General features: G+C 36.6%; 1 pseudogene; it reads left to right on the plus strand.

The window, feature by feature from the left end:
• The first annotated feature begins 4,801 nt into the window (after window positions 1–4,801).
• LOC121500893 lies at window positions 4,802–13,570 on the plus strand (annotated as a pseudogene).
• The last annotated feature ends 1,252 nt before the right edge of the window (window positions 13,571–14,822 follow it).

Here is a 14,822-nt window from a genome sequence, read left to right on the forward strand (position 1 = left end):
TGTTATATACATGAAACATGGAAAAGGGAGTAAAAATGTAGTTCTTTTAGAACGTGTTCAAACTTAAACAACAGTTCACCTTTCTATGAACTACTATATATGTACCGTGATGTTTATACATAACATCCTAACCACAAATCAAAACCTATAAAAGAAAGGAATCCATGAATGACACTAAATAATCACAAGGGAAGAAAGCCAGAGAAGAAAGGAACAAAAGAAAATGACAAAACAACCAGAAGCAATATAAGCACATACCTATCAATAATTAAATCTAAATGGACTAAATACTCCAATCAGAAGACCTATGGAGACTGAGTGGAGGGAGGGAGGGAGGAAGGGAGGAAGGAAGATAGACTCACCTATATTCTGTGTACAAGAGACCCACTTCAGACCTAAAGACAGATACAAAATGAAAGTAAAGGAGTATATAAAGGTATTCCATGCAAATGGAAGTGGGTGGGGGGAGGAGCCAATATAGCAATACTTAATTCAGATGTAATAGACTTTCAAAGAAAGACCATAGCAATAGACAATGGCATTAAATAAAAGGAGAAGTCAAACAAGAGGATATATTATAACAATTATAAATATCTATGCACTTATCACAGAAGCACCTGAATATATATAAAGCAAATATTAACAGACATAATGGGAGAAATTAACCATAAATACTCTAATAGTAGAAAACTTTAACACTCCACTTACATCAATGGATAGATCATCCACACAGAAAATCAATAAGGAAGCAGTGGCTTTAAATGACACATTAGACCAGATGAACTTAATATATTAGAACACTGCACCAAAAAATAGCAGAATACACATTCAAGTGCACATAAAACATTCTCCATGATAGACCATGTGTAGGAACACAAATTTCAATAAATTCAAAAAAATTGAAATTATATCAAACATTTTTTCCAAACATAACGATACGAAACTAGAAAAAACACCATTACGTGGGAGCTAAACAAGATGCTACTAAACAACCAATGGGTTAATGGAGAAGGCAAAAAGGAAATAAACACCAGCACATAAATAAAACTGGACTAGAAACATGATGGTCAAAAATCTTTGGGACATAACAAAATGGGATGTTTATGGCAAAAGAGACCTATGTCAAAAACAAGAAATATCTCAATCTAACATAACTCTTTTTTTTTTTTTTAATTTATGATAGTCACACACACAGAGAGAGAGAGAGAGAGAGAGAGAGAGGCAGAGACACAGGCAGAGGGAGAAGTAGGCTCCATGCACCGGGAGCCCGACGTGGGACTCGATCCTGGGTCTCCAGGATCGCGCCCTGGGCCAAAGGCAGGCGCTACACTGCAGCACCACCCAGGGATCCCTCTAACATAACTCTTAAAAACAAAACCCAAAATTAATAATGGGAAGGAAATAACAATAAAAAGATAAAACAGTTACTTGAAAAGAGAAAACAAACTTTTCATCAGACACGTCAAGAAAAAGAGGACTCAAATAGTATAAATGAAAGACAATAAAAACTAACAGCACAAAAATAAGGAACTGCTATGAGCAGTTTTGGGAAACATAGAAGAAAAGGTTAAATTCTGGAAACATACAGTATTCCAAGATAGAATCAGAAAGAAATAGAAAATTGGAACACTGATTACTTGTGATGAAATTGAGCTGGTAATCAAAAATTCTCTCAACAAAATTCTCTCTCCAGAACCAGATGGATTCACGGGAGAATTCTATCAAACATTTAAAGAAGACATAATATCTATACTTTTCAAACTATTTCAAAAAAAATAGAAATGGATGGTAAACTACCAAATTCATTTTATGAGGCCAACATTACCTGATACCAAAATCAAAGACACAACAAAAAAATATAAGCCAATATTCCTGATGAACATAGCTGCAAAAATCCTCAACAAAATATTTATAAATCATATTCACAAACATTAAGATTTTCACTCCCTATGTTTAACTGAGATTTATTCCAAGGATGGTTCAATACAGCAAATCATCAATGTGATATACCATATTAACAAAATGGAAGATAAAAACCATATCATCAAGGAGCCTGAGTGGCTCAGTTGGTAAAGAGTCTGACTCTTGATTTCAGCTCATGATCTCAAGGTTGTGAGATGGTGCCCTACACTGGGCTCCATGCTGAGCACAGAGGCTGCTTAAGATTCTGTCTCCCCCTCTTATGATAGCCCTCCTCTACCACTTCCACTCTTAAAAAAAAATCCATGTGATTATCTCAAGAGACGCAGATAAAGCACCTGACAAAATTCAACATTCATTCATTATAAAAATGCTCAACAAAGTGGGTTTAGAGGGAATATACTTCAACATAATAAAGGCAGTACATGACAGATACTCAGCTAATATCACACTCACTGTTGACAAACTAAACTTTCCTCTAAAATCAGGAACAAGACAAGGATGACCAGTCTCTTTTATTCAACATACTACTGGAAGTACTAGCTGCAGCAACTAGAGAGGAATAAGAATAAAAGTTATCTAAACTGGTAAGGAAGAAGCAAAATTGCCACTATTTCTAGATGACATGATACCATGCATAGAAACCCTAAAGACTTCAACAGACTATTAAAATAAGTGAATTCATCAAAATTGAGGATACAAAATTAATATATAGAAATCTGCATATCTATACACTGATAACAAACTAGCAGAAAATTTAAGAATATAATCCCAGTTATAATTGCATTTAAAAAGAATAAAATACCTAGGAAAAGTGAATATTGTTAAATTGTGCATTCTACCCAAAGCAATCTATAGGTTCCATGCAATCCTGATCAAAATACCCATAGTTTTTTTCACAGAGCTAGAACATACAATCCTAAAATTTGCATGGAACCACAAAAGTCCCCAAATTGCAAAGGCAGTTTTGAGAAACAACAAAGTACCAGAATTCCATATTATAAGATGTACTACAAAGCTAGAGTAGTCAAAATAGTACAGTAGCGGCACAAATATAAACACATATCAAGGGGACAGGATATAGGCCCCCAAAATCTACACTTTTATGGTCAACTAATCTATGAGAAAGGAGGCAAGAATATACAATGGAGGAAGCTTAGTCTTTTCAATAAATGGTGTTGGGAAAACTGGACCACCTTCTTACACCATACACAAAAATAAACTCAAAATGGATTAAAGACCTAACTGTAAGATTTGAAACTACAAAACAACTTAAACAAAATAAATAACCTAGACATCAGCCTTAGCAACATTTTATGAATATGTCTCCTCATGTAAGGGAAACACAGGGAAAATAAACTACTGGGACTATGCCAAACCAGAAAGATTTTCCCCAGTGATAGAAATTATCAACAAAATGAAAAGGAACGAATTCAATGGGAGAAGATATTTACAAGTGATATATCCTATAAAGTGTTAATATTCAAAATAAATAACTCACACAATACCAAAAATAATAATCTAATTCAAAAATGAGCAGAGGGGGCACCTGGGTGGCTCAGTTGGTTAAGTGTCTGCCTTCAGCTCAGGTCATGATCCCAAGGTCCTGGGATTGAGCTCCATGTCAGGCTCTCCCTGCTTAGCAGGCAGTCTGTTTCTCCCCCTCTCTCTGCCCCCTCCCTCCACTCGTGAAAGTGCATGTTCACATGCACTCTCTTTATCAAATAAAATGTTTAAAAAAATTAAAAGAATGGGCAGAGAACCTGAATGACACTTTTCAAAGAGGACATACGGATGGCCAATGGACACAGGAAAAGATGCTCAAAATCACTAAACATCAGGGAAAGGCATCAAAACCACAAGGAGATTCACCTCACACCTATGGCTAGTATCAAAATGGCTAGTATCAAAAAGACAAGAAATAACAAGTGTTGGCAAAGATGTGAAGAAAAAGGGACTCTTGTGCACTGTTGGTGAGACTGTAAGTTGGGTACATCCACTATGCCAAACAGTAGGGAGACTCCTTGAGAGTTAGAAATAACAGTCAGCAATTCTACTTCTGAGTATTTACCTGTAGAAAATGAAAACCCTAATTACAAAAGATATATGCACTCCTTATGTTTATTGGAGCATTATTTACATGAGCCAAGATATGGAGCAACCTAAATGTCTACTGACTGATGCATGGGTAAAGGACATATGATATACATACATATAAGAATATTACTTAGTCATGAAAAAGAATGAAATCTTGCCATTTGCATCAACATTAATGGACTAGAGGGTACTATGTTAAATGAATTAAGCCAAACAAAGAAAGATAAATACAATATGATTTCACTTATATGTTGAATCTAAAAAATAAACAAATGAATAAACTATTTTCTGCCAGATATCACGGAGATAGCAGAGTAGGGATAAGTGAAATAGATAAAGGAGATTAAGAAGTACAATCTTCCAGTTATAAGTCATGGGAATGAAAAGTAGAGCATAGGGAATATGGTCAATAGTATTGTAATAACTTCATATGTTGACACATGATTACACTGATCATGGTGAACATTTCATAACGTGTAGAATGGGAAAATCACTATGCCATATTCCTGACAGTAATATAATATTGTATGTCAATTACAATTAAAAATAATTTTTACTTTAAAAATATGTTTACATGTCATTCAAAATTGTCAGAGTATAAATAATATGACAATAGGTAAATAAACATTCAAATTCATAGTAAGTAAAATGACTTGATTCATTTCATTATGTCATATACCTTGTAATTTCAGTTTTGGTCTAGTCTAAACTTACCTATCTTCTTCCATCACTGGAATATCTCCATGAAGTCCTCATACCCTAAAATATCACTGAGTCTCTTAAAGCCACCAATAGAGACTGAGCAAAGAATATAGGGAATCATGGAGAAACTAAACCAGCTAATCCCACCCTGATCTTTCACCTGAACACCACCACCAATGCCACACACAGCACAGCCACCATCCTCCAGCCTCGAGACAACCTACTGCAGGGGGAGATGACCTAGACATCCTACTGGAGGAGAGGGAACACTTGAGACACAGGAAGGCAATGAGGTGGTATTTCCTGAGGGCTGGGATGTCCTCCCCATGTCTAAAAACAGGCACTTCAGGAAAGGTGATAGACTTCAACAATGGCACCCACCTGGTCAGCTTCACTCTGTTCTGGGAGGGCCAGGTCTCTATCCTCCTGATGACTCACCCCAGTGAAGGAGTATCTGCTCTCTGGAGGGCAAGGAATCAAGGCCATGATGGTTATTTCCAAAGGTGAATTTGTTAGTGGCACCACCGATGTTTGCTGAATGTGGCCTGACCCCAAACTCAAGTGCTGAGCTGTGTAAGTCTTCAGCATACACCCTTGAGAGGCCCTGATTCACATGACTACCCAGAATTGATAAATTCTTATCTTATTGTCAAGGAATAAAGCCTTTTTTCACACGTAAATATACTTTTAAACACCCTGAGAAGTCCCCATGGGCAGAGCTACATTACCCATCTCAATTAACATTGAACATGACCCTTTCAGATGCCTCTTCTACTCAAGGTCTGGGCAGACATGTGGTGAGCTCGTGAGATCCCTTTTTTATGACTCCCACTGCCAAGACTGGCATTCTCACCAAAATATTCAATGAAAGAGGGTTGCCTGAGGTGGAACTCTGTATTATATGTACTATACTTTCCCATGATGACCAGTATTCTCAAATTGCATGTCTTTTACTGTAGACCTAGGTTTTACAAAATATATTCAGTGTAAAAGTATTTTGATAGGTGTTGAAAATGTTACACCAAAAAAGGATTCTTTGATAAAATAAAAAACATCTATACGCCTTCATTCCCCATATCCTCTTATGTAGATTCCACCTCTCAAATACCTTTTGCATTCATCCATTTGTCTCCATACCTATGCTGTTGAGTTGAGATCATCATCAGTTCATCTAGATTACTCGTCGCACCTTTCCTTCCACCAATCCTCCCTCTCTAATCCACTGTCCACACTGCATCCTGAGTAATCTTTCCAAAATGCCAACTCCTACTGGTCATGTCCAGTTGATCTCAAGATCAGATACTCCTCAGCATGTGCTGCTCAGGTTGAAGGAGTCCATACTCACCAAGTTGTCGTGTAGTGATTCTTAAAAGCCCTTGGCTAATAGGCCTTCACAAACTGGGGTATAAGCATGTTTCTCGTATCAATCATGGCTGCATCAATTCCATATCCTTCTTCTCTTGCTCATAAACAGATGCTCACTCCTTGGTCTATCAGTTCTCCATTAAGCTGGAAAACTTCATTGTTTAGAATGAACTATCAGAGTCTCTTCATGAGCCATTTTGCAAATGGTAACTATGTACCACCACAAATCCAGAACATGTGGGCCAAGCCCTGAGACAATCTATCAGTTCCAAATTCTTTTGCTCCTTTGCTAACTTTCTGTAAAGAGTTTCAGGAGCTCAGTCTATTTCCTCTTTCCTTTCCATTCTGCTACTATCCATTTTGATCCTGAGGATTTACTTTCCCTACACTTGATTTCAGAGTGGAATGCTAGATTCTTCCCTTAAGCTTTCAAAAAAATATGCTGAGAAAGTAAAGTATGGACAGCAAACATGGAAAAATAACATGCATTCCAGATTTCATGTAGTCATCCAAGTGTTGATCTGTAGTCCCTGACTCCCTTCTGAAATAAGTTCAGCTGGGTTTCTGTTCTTTCCCTCTGATCTCTGATGATGCAACCCATTAATTCTTTTCCTATCCACTAACCATTCTTATATAGAAAGTCACAGTAAAGGTGACAATGTGATCTCTTCCTTTTCCTGAATTGAACCTGAAGAGGCATCCACAGAAGAAAATTAAGTACCACTTGTATTTATTGTACCTAGCACCTGGATCCCCATTCCTCCTGTATTCTCTTTCTCCTTGCTACCACTTACATATACACAGGTTTGAAACAAAGAGTGAGTCAAGGAGAAGATAAGACCTTTGAAGCAGGAAGAGTCAGATAGTCAGTGTTTCATCAGCTAGAGGAAAGAAATGCAATGCACCAAACTAAACATGACTTTCTGCCAGATATTAGGGAGATAGCAGTGGATCAGGCAAGTACACTACCTTCCTTGATAGAGTCTACAATCATCAGAAGGCAAGTTTCTAGGAAAAATGGAAAGTGGTAAGCATAGCAAGAAATGTAGATGAAGAAGCAGAAACTGTGAAAAAAGGTCTGCATGCCATGCTAAGGAGCCTGAAGTCCTTAGGTAAGTGAAATGGATTTTATTTATTTTTTTAAGATTTTATTTATTTATTCATGAGAGACAGGGAGAGAGAGAGAGAGGCAGAGTTACAGGCAGAGGGAGAAGCAGGCTCCATGCAGGATGCCTGATGTGGGACTCAATCCTGGGATTCTAGGATCACACCCTGGGCCAAACACAGGCACCAAACCACTGAGCCACCCAGGGATCTCAGTGAAATGGATTTTAAATAATAATGAATACAGTTGCATTTGCAACCAAAAAGGGTGTTCTGGCAGCTGTATCCCAATATAGGTGGGGTAAAACAGACAGCTTGGTTAGAGACTCACACAAATCCAAGAAAAATATTACATGAACTTGAATAAATGATGTGTAAACAACAAAAGAAGACAACTTGCATATTAGATAAATATTTTGAATTAAAAATTCCAGGACATACTGATTGCATGTGGCAGATGAGAAGAGTTGCCCTGGACTTGCTCTCAGAAAGGTAGACAGTTTTCCAAAATGCTAATCCATATACAATGCCCAATGCATATAAAATTCACAACAATAATTTTCAGTTGTAGAAATTTTTAAATTATTTTTTATTCACAAGCAAAAGACTTGTTACCTGCATGTATGGACAGACAGCAGGCTAATTTGTTATCTTATGTTTTGAAGGTCCAATCCATGGGAGTTAAAAATGGTGAAACCTCCTAAATTCATTGACATCTCCCAGTGAGGTAGTAAGTTTTCTTGTCCTATTGTGGGTAGTTCTTAGTATGGGTCTTCCAAAAGACATTCTTATGCCAGGGGAAGTTTATCAGTATCAATCCTAGTAATCATGGATTTCCTGGAGCACAATTCCTAGCAGGTGTCTGTGACGTCAATCACCTTGGATTTTAAAGAGAGAAATCAGCTCAAGGAAATATTTCAAACTCTTTTTATAACAGATTTTTATAGCTGTTTATCCAAAAGGGGAAAGTATTAGTATTCTACATTCATATTTAAACATGGTAGTGCTTCTCCTGGAGTCGGTGATCTGTCTGGGGCACTGTGCAAATGTCTTTGATGGTTACCCACAGCTTTTGAGTAGGAACATTTTGGTTTGGTTATCCTAATTCTCTGTTGGCATAACTTCCTAACCTTTAGTTTATGCACTAAGCAATTTTATATGGAGTTTCCATTTTATTAAATGTCTTTTAGTGGCAAATGCAAAGCCATGTTACTTATAAAAGAATAATGTTTATACTTGGCTTTAAAATAACTTTCTCTAAAGCCTGAGTTTACCAATAACATCCATTTTGAGATTTACTTCAACTAATAATTTATTGCCTAATATTTATTCATGTATTCTGCAAATGTTTATTAAGGTTCTAATAGATATGAGGCATTATGGGCAAATGGAGAAAAATAAATGTTCAGCAAGGTTGCAATCTGAAAGACATTCAACCTACCAATTCTATGAAGAAAGTAAAAAGGCAGAGGGCTTATGTTAAAGCTGATATTTGACTTAGCCCTGAAGGATAACTGTAGACAGAAAATGAGGAGAAAGAGAAAACTCATAAAGCCCATGAGTAGGATTGCCAGGTTTAGCAAATAATAATCTAGGGTTTTAAATTAGATTTGAGTAATTTCTAATTGTTTATGGATATCATATGCATGAGATAAAGAGTAAATATTGCATGGAAAATACACTAAAAATTATTCCTTATTAGAAATAATTCAAATTTAATTTGGTATCCTGTATTTTTTTATCTGATAACTCTACTCATAAGCAAAATCACCATGAACTTTGTTCAACAGGCCAATGGAGTGAAAGTATTTAGTGCACCAGAGCAAAGGAAGAGGCTAGAAAGAAAGGAAGAAACTAAATTATGGATTCTCAAGTACCATGCTGAGAATTTTAGGGTTTATTCAGTCAGCTTTTGAAAGCTACAAAAATCAACTAAGGAAGAGAGTGATATGATCCACTTTCTGCTTTGAAATGTATTTCACGAATTTAACAAAATGTGCATGATTTATATAAAGAAATATTTAATGCTACTAAGGGATATAAAATAAAGGGCTTTTTTCTTCTATTTATATAAATGTTGGATGGGATGACTTGATGTTGAAAAGGTGTCAAAGTAGCTTAAAACAATTTTAAAAATATCAAATGCAGTTCTGTAGTTCAGTAGTCCAACATTTGTCTCATTGAGCTAAAATAAAGGTATAACAGGGCAGCATTCCTTTCTGGAGGCTCTAGAGCAGAATCTGCTTCCTTGTCTTTTCTACTTCTAGAGGTGCCCTTATTCTTCACAGCCCTCTTCTTCCATTTTCCAAAGATACAACAATAGGCCAAGTTCCCATATCACATCTTTCTGACCCACTCCTCTGCCTCCTTCTCCCACTTTTAAGGATGAATGAGATTTAGATTAGTGCCACCCAGATCATCCAGGATAATCTCCCATCTCAAAACCTATACCTTTAATCATATCTGGAAAGTCTCTTTTGCCAGGGAAGTTAACATATTCACAGGTCCCAAGGATAAGAATGCAGATATCTTTGGGGGGACATTTAGTCTCCCTACTGTAATCTTTATACTAATTGATAAATATAATGGAATCTTAATACTATTATCAACATACTATTAAGCCCACTCTATTAAGTAAACATTAAGATAAATCATAATAAAATGTGTTATATATTTGATATAGTCTTTCAGAGCACTTAGCTTGACCCTTGGCAAAATGAATACCCTGACACATAAATATTGTACAAGATATGGTTTTCAATAATAAGCTTAAAGGCTCTCTTCTCACCAAAGCATGCCAGTACATTATTAGGATGGCTGTACGGATCTTCTAGGGTTACAGTATTCAGTCATCCAGGGTGCAATGCTATCAAACCTCACAGAAACTCAACCATGTCACACTGAAATTTTCATATAATTATAGAATTACAGAAACTCTCTTTAGCAAATCACTAGGGCTTAGCTATTCCAGGATTACCTGAAAGAATTCTTATTTCAGAATTTTCCAATTTTTCTACCATCACTTTTTTTCCACTTTGTCCATAGATTACACGCATGCATATGACTATTCAGTAGATCTAGATAACAGAGACTGCAAGGTCTCTGGAGGGCTAAGCATGGGGAGTAAAGCAGAGATTGGATGTGGTCTCCTACTATCCATTATCCCTTCCCTCTTTGGTAATAAAATACCATTATTTTAGCTGGGCCCACTGTCACTCAACTAAAGGCTGCAGTTGCAGCTAGTGGTGGCCATAACTAGATTTTGGCCAGGATTATGAGCAGAAGTGATATGGGAAATGTCTATGTCATGCCTTAAAAGTAAAACAACTTGCCCTCCCCTTCCTCTTGGCTAAACTTGAGATATAATGCTAAGAGATGAAAAAGTCATGTTAGACCATGAGATTGATGTCATATATTAAAAATAGCAACTTGATTGTGATGATAGTATGAAGTATATCCATATATGCTCAAATTCACCCAATGCCATACATTAAATATATATATAGTTATTTGTATGTCAATTATACCTCAAAAAAGTTATAAGAAAATAATAAAGTTAAGATTATCATACCTTCTCCAAAAAAAGAGTTGCAGAACAAGGCAGAAGGAACTGGAGCCCTTGAAACCATGGAACATCATATTGGTCCTGGCCTGCTCACTTTAGGACTATTATGTGAGAGATAAATAAATTTATATTTAAGTGATTATTATTTGCTTCCTATCTACTACAGAATATGATATTAGTACAGAAATGCTATGTAATAAACCTAAAATACAAGGCATTAACTCAATGGGGATTTTGGGGGGGTAGGTGGATAGTGAGTGAAAAGGAAACATGACAGGTAGGAAATCTGATGATTTTCAGTACGCCACAGCAAAAATTTTGGTGCATGGCTACTTGCAATGCCTTGGAAGGCAAACATGTGCCAATAGAGCCTGTAATTCTAATGCATCTTGCAGGAAAATCTCAGAACATTAGTGTTGTCTGCCATATGTTACTTTTTATGAAATTGTACTTTTAAAACATCAATTCAAGGGATGTCTGGGTGGCTCAGCAGTTGAGTGCCTGTCTCTGGCTCAGAGTGTGATCTCAGGGTCTGGGATCGAGTCCCACATTGGGCTCCCTGTGGGGATTCTGTTTCTCCCTCTGCCTATGTCTCTGCCTCTCTCGAATAAATAAATATGAAATCATTATTTAAAAAATAAATTAAATAAAATACCAATTCAAACTAGGTATTTTATACTGTTTGAACTTTTAAAAATGTGGGCATATTTTTAAGCTAGTTTTTTAACAACAATATCCTTGTGGAAAAACATTTCATAGAAAAAAATAAGACTAATGTTTCATTAATAAAACAAAGGTAAGTAATTTGGTACAAAGACACCAACTTTTAGACCACTAATATTCAGGTTAGAGATAAAGGCCTGAGTCATCACAGAATCAGCAATGTTGACAAAAACTTAAAACTTAACTAATAACCAGATTTGGGAGAAAATTTACAAGGAATCAAGATGACTCAAAATCTCTTAAACAAATGAGAAGTGGTTAAACAAAGCTGGTGACCAAAGAATACCAAGAGGAGACGAAGGAATTAGGAAATAGGAGTTTGGGATCCCTGGGTGGTGCAGCGGTTTGGCGCCTGCCTTTGGCCCAGGGCGTGATCCTGGAGACCTGGGATCAAATCCCACATCGGGCTCCCGGTGCATGGAGCCTGCTTCTCCGTCTGCCTGTGTCTCTGCCTCTCTCTCTCTCTCTCTGTGTGACTATCATAAATAAATAAAAATTTAAAGAAAAATAAAAAAAAAGGAAATAGGAGTTTGAGGAAGAGAGAAAGAGATCAACAAAGGGAAGGGCAGAGAAAGAAGGTTAGATATTTAACTTATGCCAATAAAATCACTTACCAGAAGTGTCTGTTACTAGAATGAAAAAAATAGAAATGCCAAGTCAGAATGAAGGCTCCTGTCTCTAATGGTTATACATCAGAAGGAAGGTGGATTACAACATTTTGTAAGCAAATTCAGTTAAATACAATGAGATGAATGGCTATTTGAAAGGAAAATTGACTTACCTCCTGGGAGACTCTACACCGCACCAGTGGATCAAATACTTGCCCAAACTTGTAAAAAGTATGTAATTATTTTAAATTGTTTTAGAAATTGAGGTTGACATTACTTTTAATGAGATCTCTATTCTCTCATTTTGGTTATTTTATTTTCAACTTCATTTAGATTTCTAGATTTGAGGCTTTTAATTTAAAATATGTCTTATTCCCATAAAATATGTCTTATTCCCACTTTTACAAGAACCGTTGTTTCTCTTTATAAATTCCAATAAAAACTTTACATTTTGATTGATATTTCACACATATGAACAATCTACCCTAAAGTATAGGATGTTCTAGTCAAAAATAATCTAGATGGATGAGTATTTCTTTTAACTTCTTTATTTATTCATGAGAGACACAGAGAGACAGAGACATAGGTCAGGGGGAGAAGCAGGCTCCCTGCGAGGAGCCTGATATGGGATTTAATCCCAGGACCCTGGGATCACGACCTGAGCCGAAGGCAGATGCTCAACCACTGAGTCACCCAGGCATCCCTAGATGGGTGAGTATTTTAAATGATAGAATATTCTTTTTAAAAATATTAATCATTGCCTCTGAGTTAAAAAAAAAACTGATTTGTGTATTAGCACTAAACGTTTTTGATCTTCATAGAACTGGAATTTTTTGAGATTTTATTTGAGAAAGAGAGAGCATGAGTGAGGTTGGAGGACAGAGGCAGAAGGAAAAGCAAACTCCCCACTGAGCTCAGAGCCTGATCCTGAGATCATGACCTGAGCCAAAGGCAGATGTTTAGCCAACTGAGCCACTCAGGCACCCCATGCAACTGAAATTTTTAAGAAACATTTGCTTCTGAATGCAAACAGACACATTTAGGTTTGGTGGGGGGAAAAACAGTTACTCTTTTGTCAGTCTTCAGCTCTATTCTGTGATAGATGAGGGTTATATCCCTCAGGAAACTGGATATCAAGTGATAAAAAAGTGGCCATTGTCATCATACCTGGCCAGCACTTCAGGCCCTTCCTCATTGGCATTTTCATTCACAGGGCCATTGGTGCCTCAAAAACTTATCAACAACTGTTCCTAAGAAGCCTAGCCACTAAAGTGATCTTTAAGACAGAAAACATCAGGAAGACACAGTAAGGTTTGGAAACTTCCATGATTACATTCAATATCTTACCATATGGACATTTTCAAAGATTTCAGTGTGTATTCTTGATGCCTGGGACATGACCATTGTATATGGCACTAATAGTGTCCACCCACATGATCATGTAATTGGAAATCAGATTAACATGTTCTTAAACTACCTATGCTAAAGCATGAATATACAAAATACCTAGAAACACAGATCTGCAAATAATTCTACTTGTATTGTCAGAGAAATTTTATTCTAGGGACTAAAAAATCAAAATCAAAAGAATCTGTCTGGGTAGGGAGGACATTTATGAACCAAGACAAACAACATAGGGTGCAAAGCCAAGAGAATCAGACATGAATAATGATTATGCTATCCCTGGAGGCTGCATACATGTGATAATAAATGTTCATATTCCTTTAACAAGTTTGGTTCATAATTTCTGTTACTTGTGGCTGAAAGCATCCTAACTATACTTTGTTGGGTTAAAAGAATAAACGTGATCATCATGATGTGTCATCTAACATTTTCTATAAAGGGCTAGATAGTAAATGTTTTATACTTTGCAGGCCACTCATCTCTGTTATATCTCTGCCATTGTAGGATGAAAGCAGCCATAGAAAGCATTTAAATGAATTAGTATGGCTATGTTCCAATAAAACTTTATGACACTGAAATTCAAATTTCATGTAATTTATTCTTCTTTTGATTTTCTCCCATATTTTTAAAAGTATAAAAACTATTCTTAAATTTTCAGGGAAGATGGCAGAGGAGGAAGATCCTAGGTTCACTTTGTCCCATGGCTACACCTAGAAAACACGCACATCTGTATAAAAACTCAGAAAATGACCCAAAGACTGGTAAAGCAGGCTGTCTACAGCTAGATGTATAGGAGGCCACATCAAAGAGGGTAGGAAGGGTGGAAACACAGTCAGAAGCCAAAATTGACTCATGGGACTGTCCATGAGAGAATGGGACACCATTGGTATGTACAGGGGAGAGGAAGAGACCCCACACCAGGTAACTCAGGCATGAAGATCTATGCTAGGAAGATGAATCTCCATAACATTTGGCTTTTTTTTTAAAGGCCTAACTTTGTGAGTTCTTACAATCAGTGGGGTTAACACCTATTGCTTTGAAAATAAGAAACTGAGTCTTTGCTCTTAAAGAGACAGCACAACAAACAGTCCTTTTGAGATACAGCATAGAAGCAGCAGTTTGAAAAATGCCTAGAGTATACAGGAGGGAGATTTGTTTACTAATCTCAGAGTATGTGCTAAAGGGGTAGAGATCTTTGGGAGATTTCTCTAAGAACAAAAGAACTGGTAGATGATATTTCCTTATCTCACTTTCCAGCCTAGATATGGAGAAATCTGCCAGATCCAGCACAATTCAAACACTCTCCACCTAGCTCGCTAACAGCATGCTCTATC

The sequence above is a fragment of the Vulpes lagopus genome, chromosome 10 (genome assembly GCF_018345385.1).
Source record: "Vulpes lagopus strain Blue_001 chromosome 10, ASM1834538v1, whole genome shotgun sequence".
Taxonomy (NCBI): Eukaryota; Metazoa; Chordata; class Mammalia; order Carnivora; family Canidae; genus Vulpes; species Vulpes lagopus.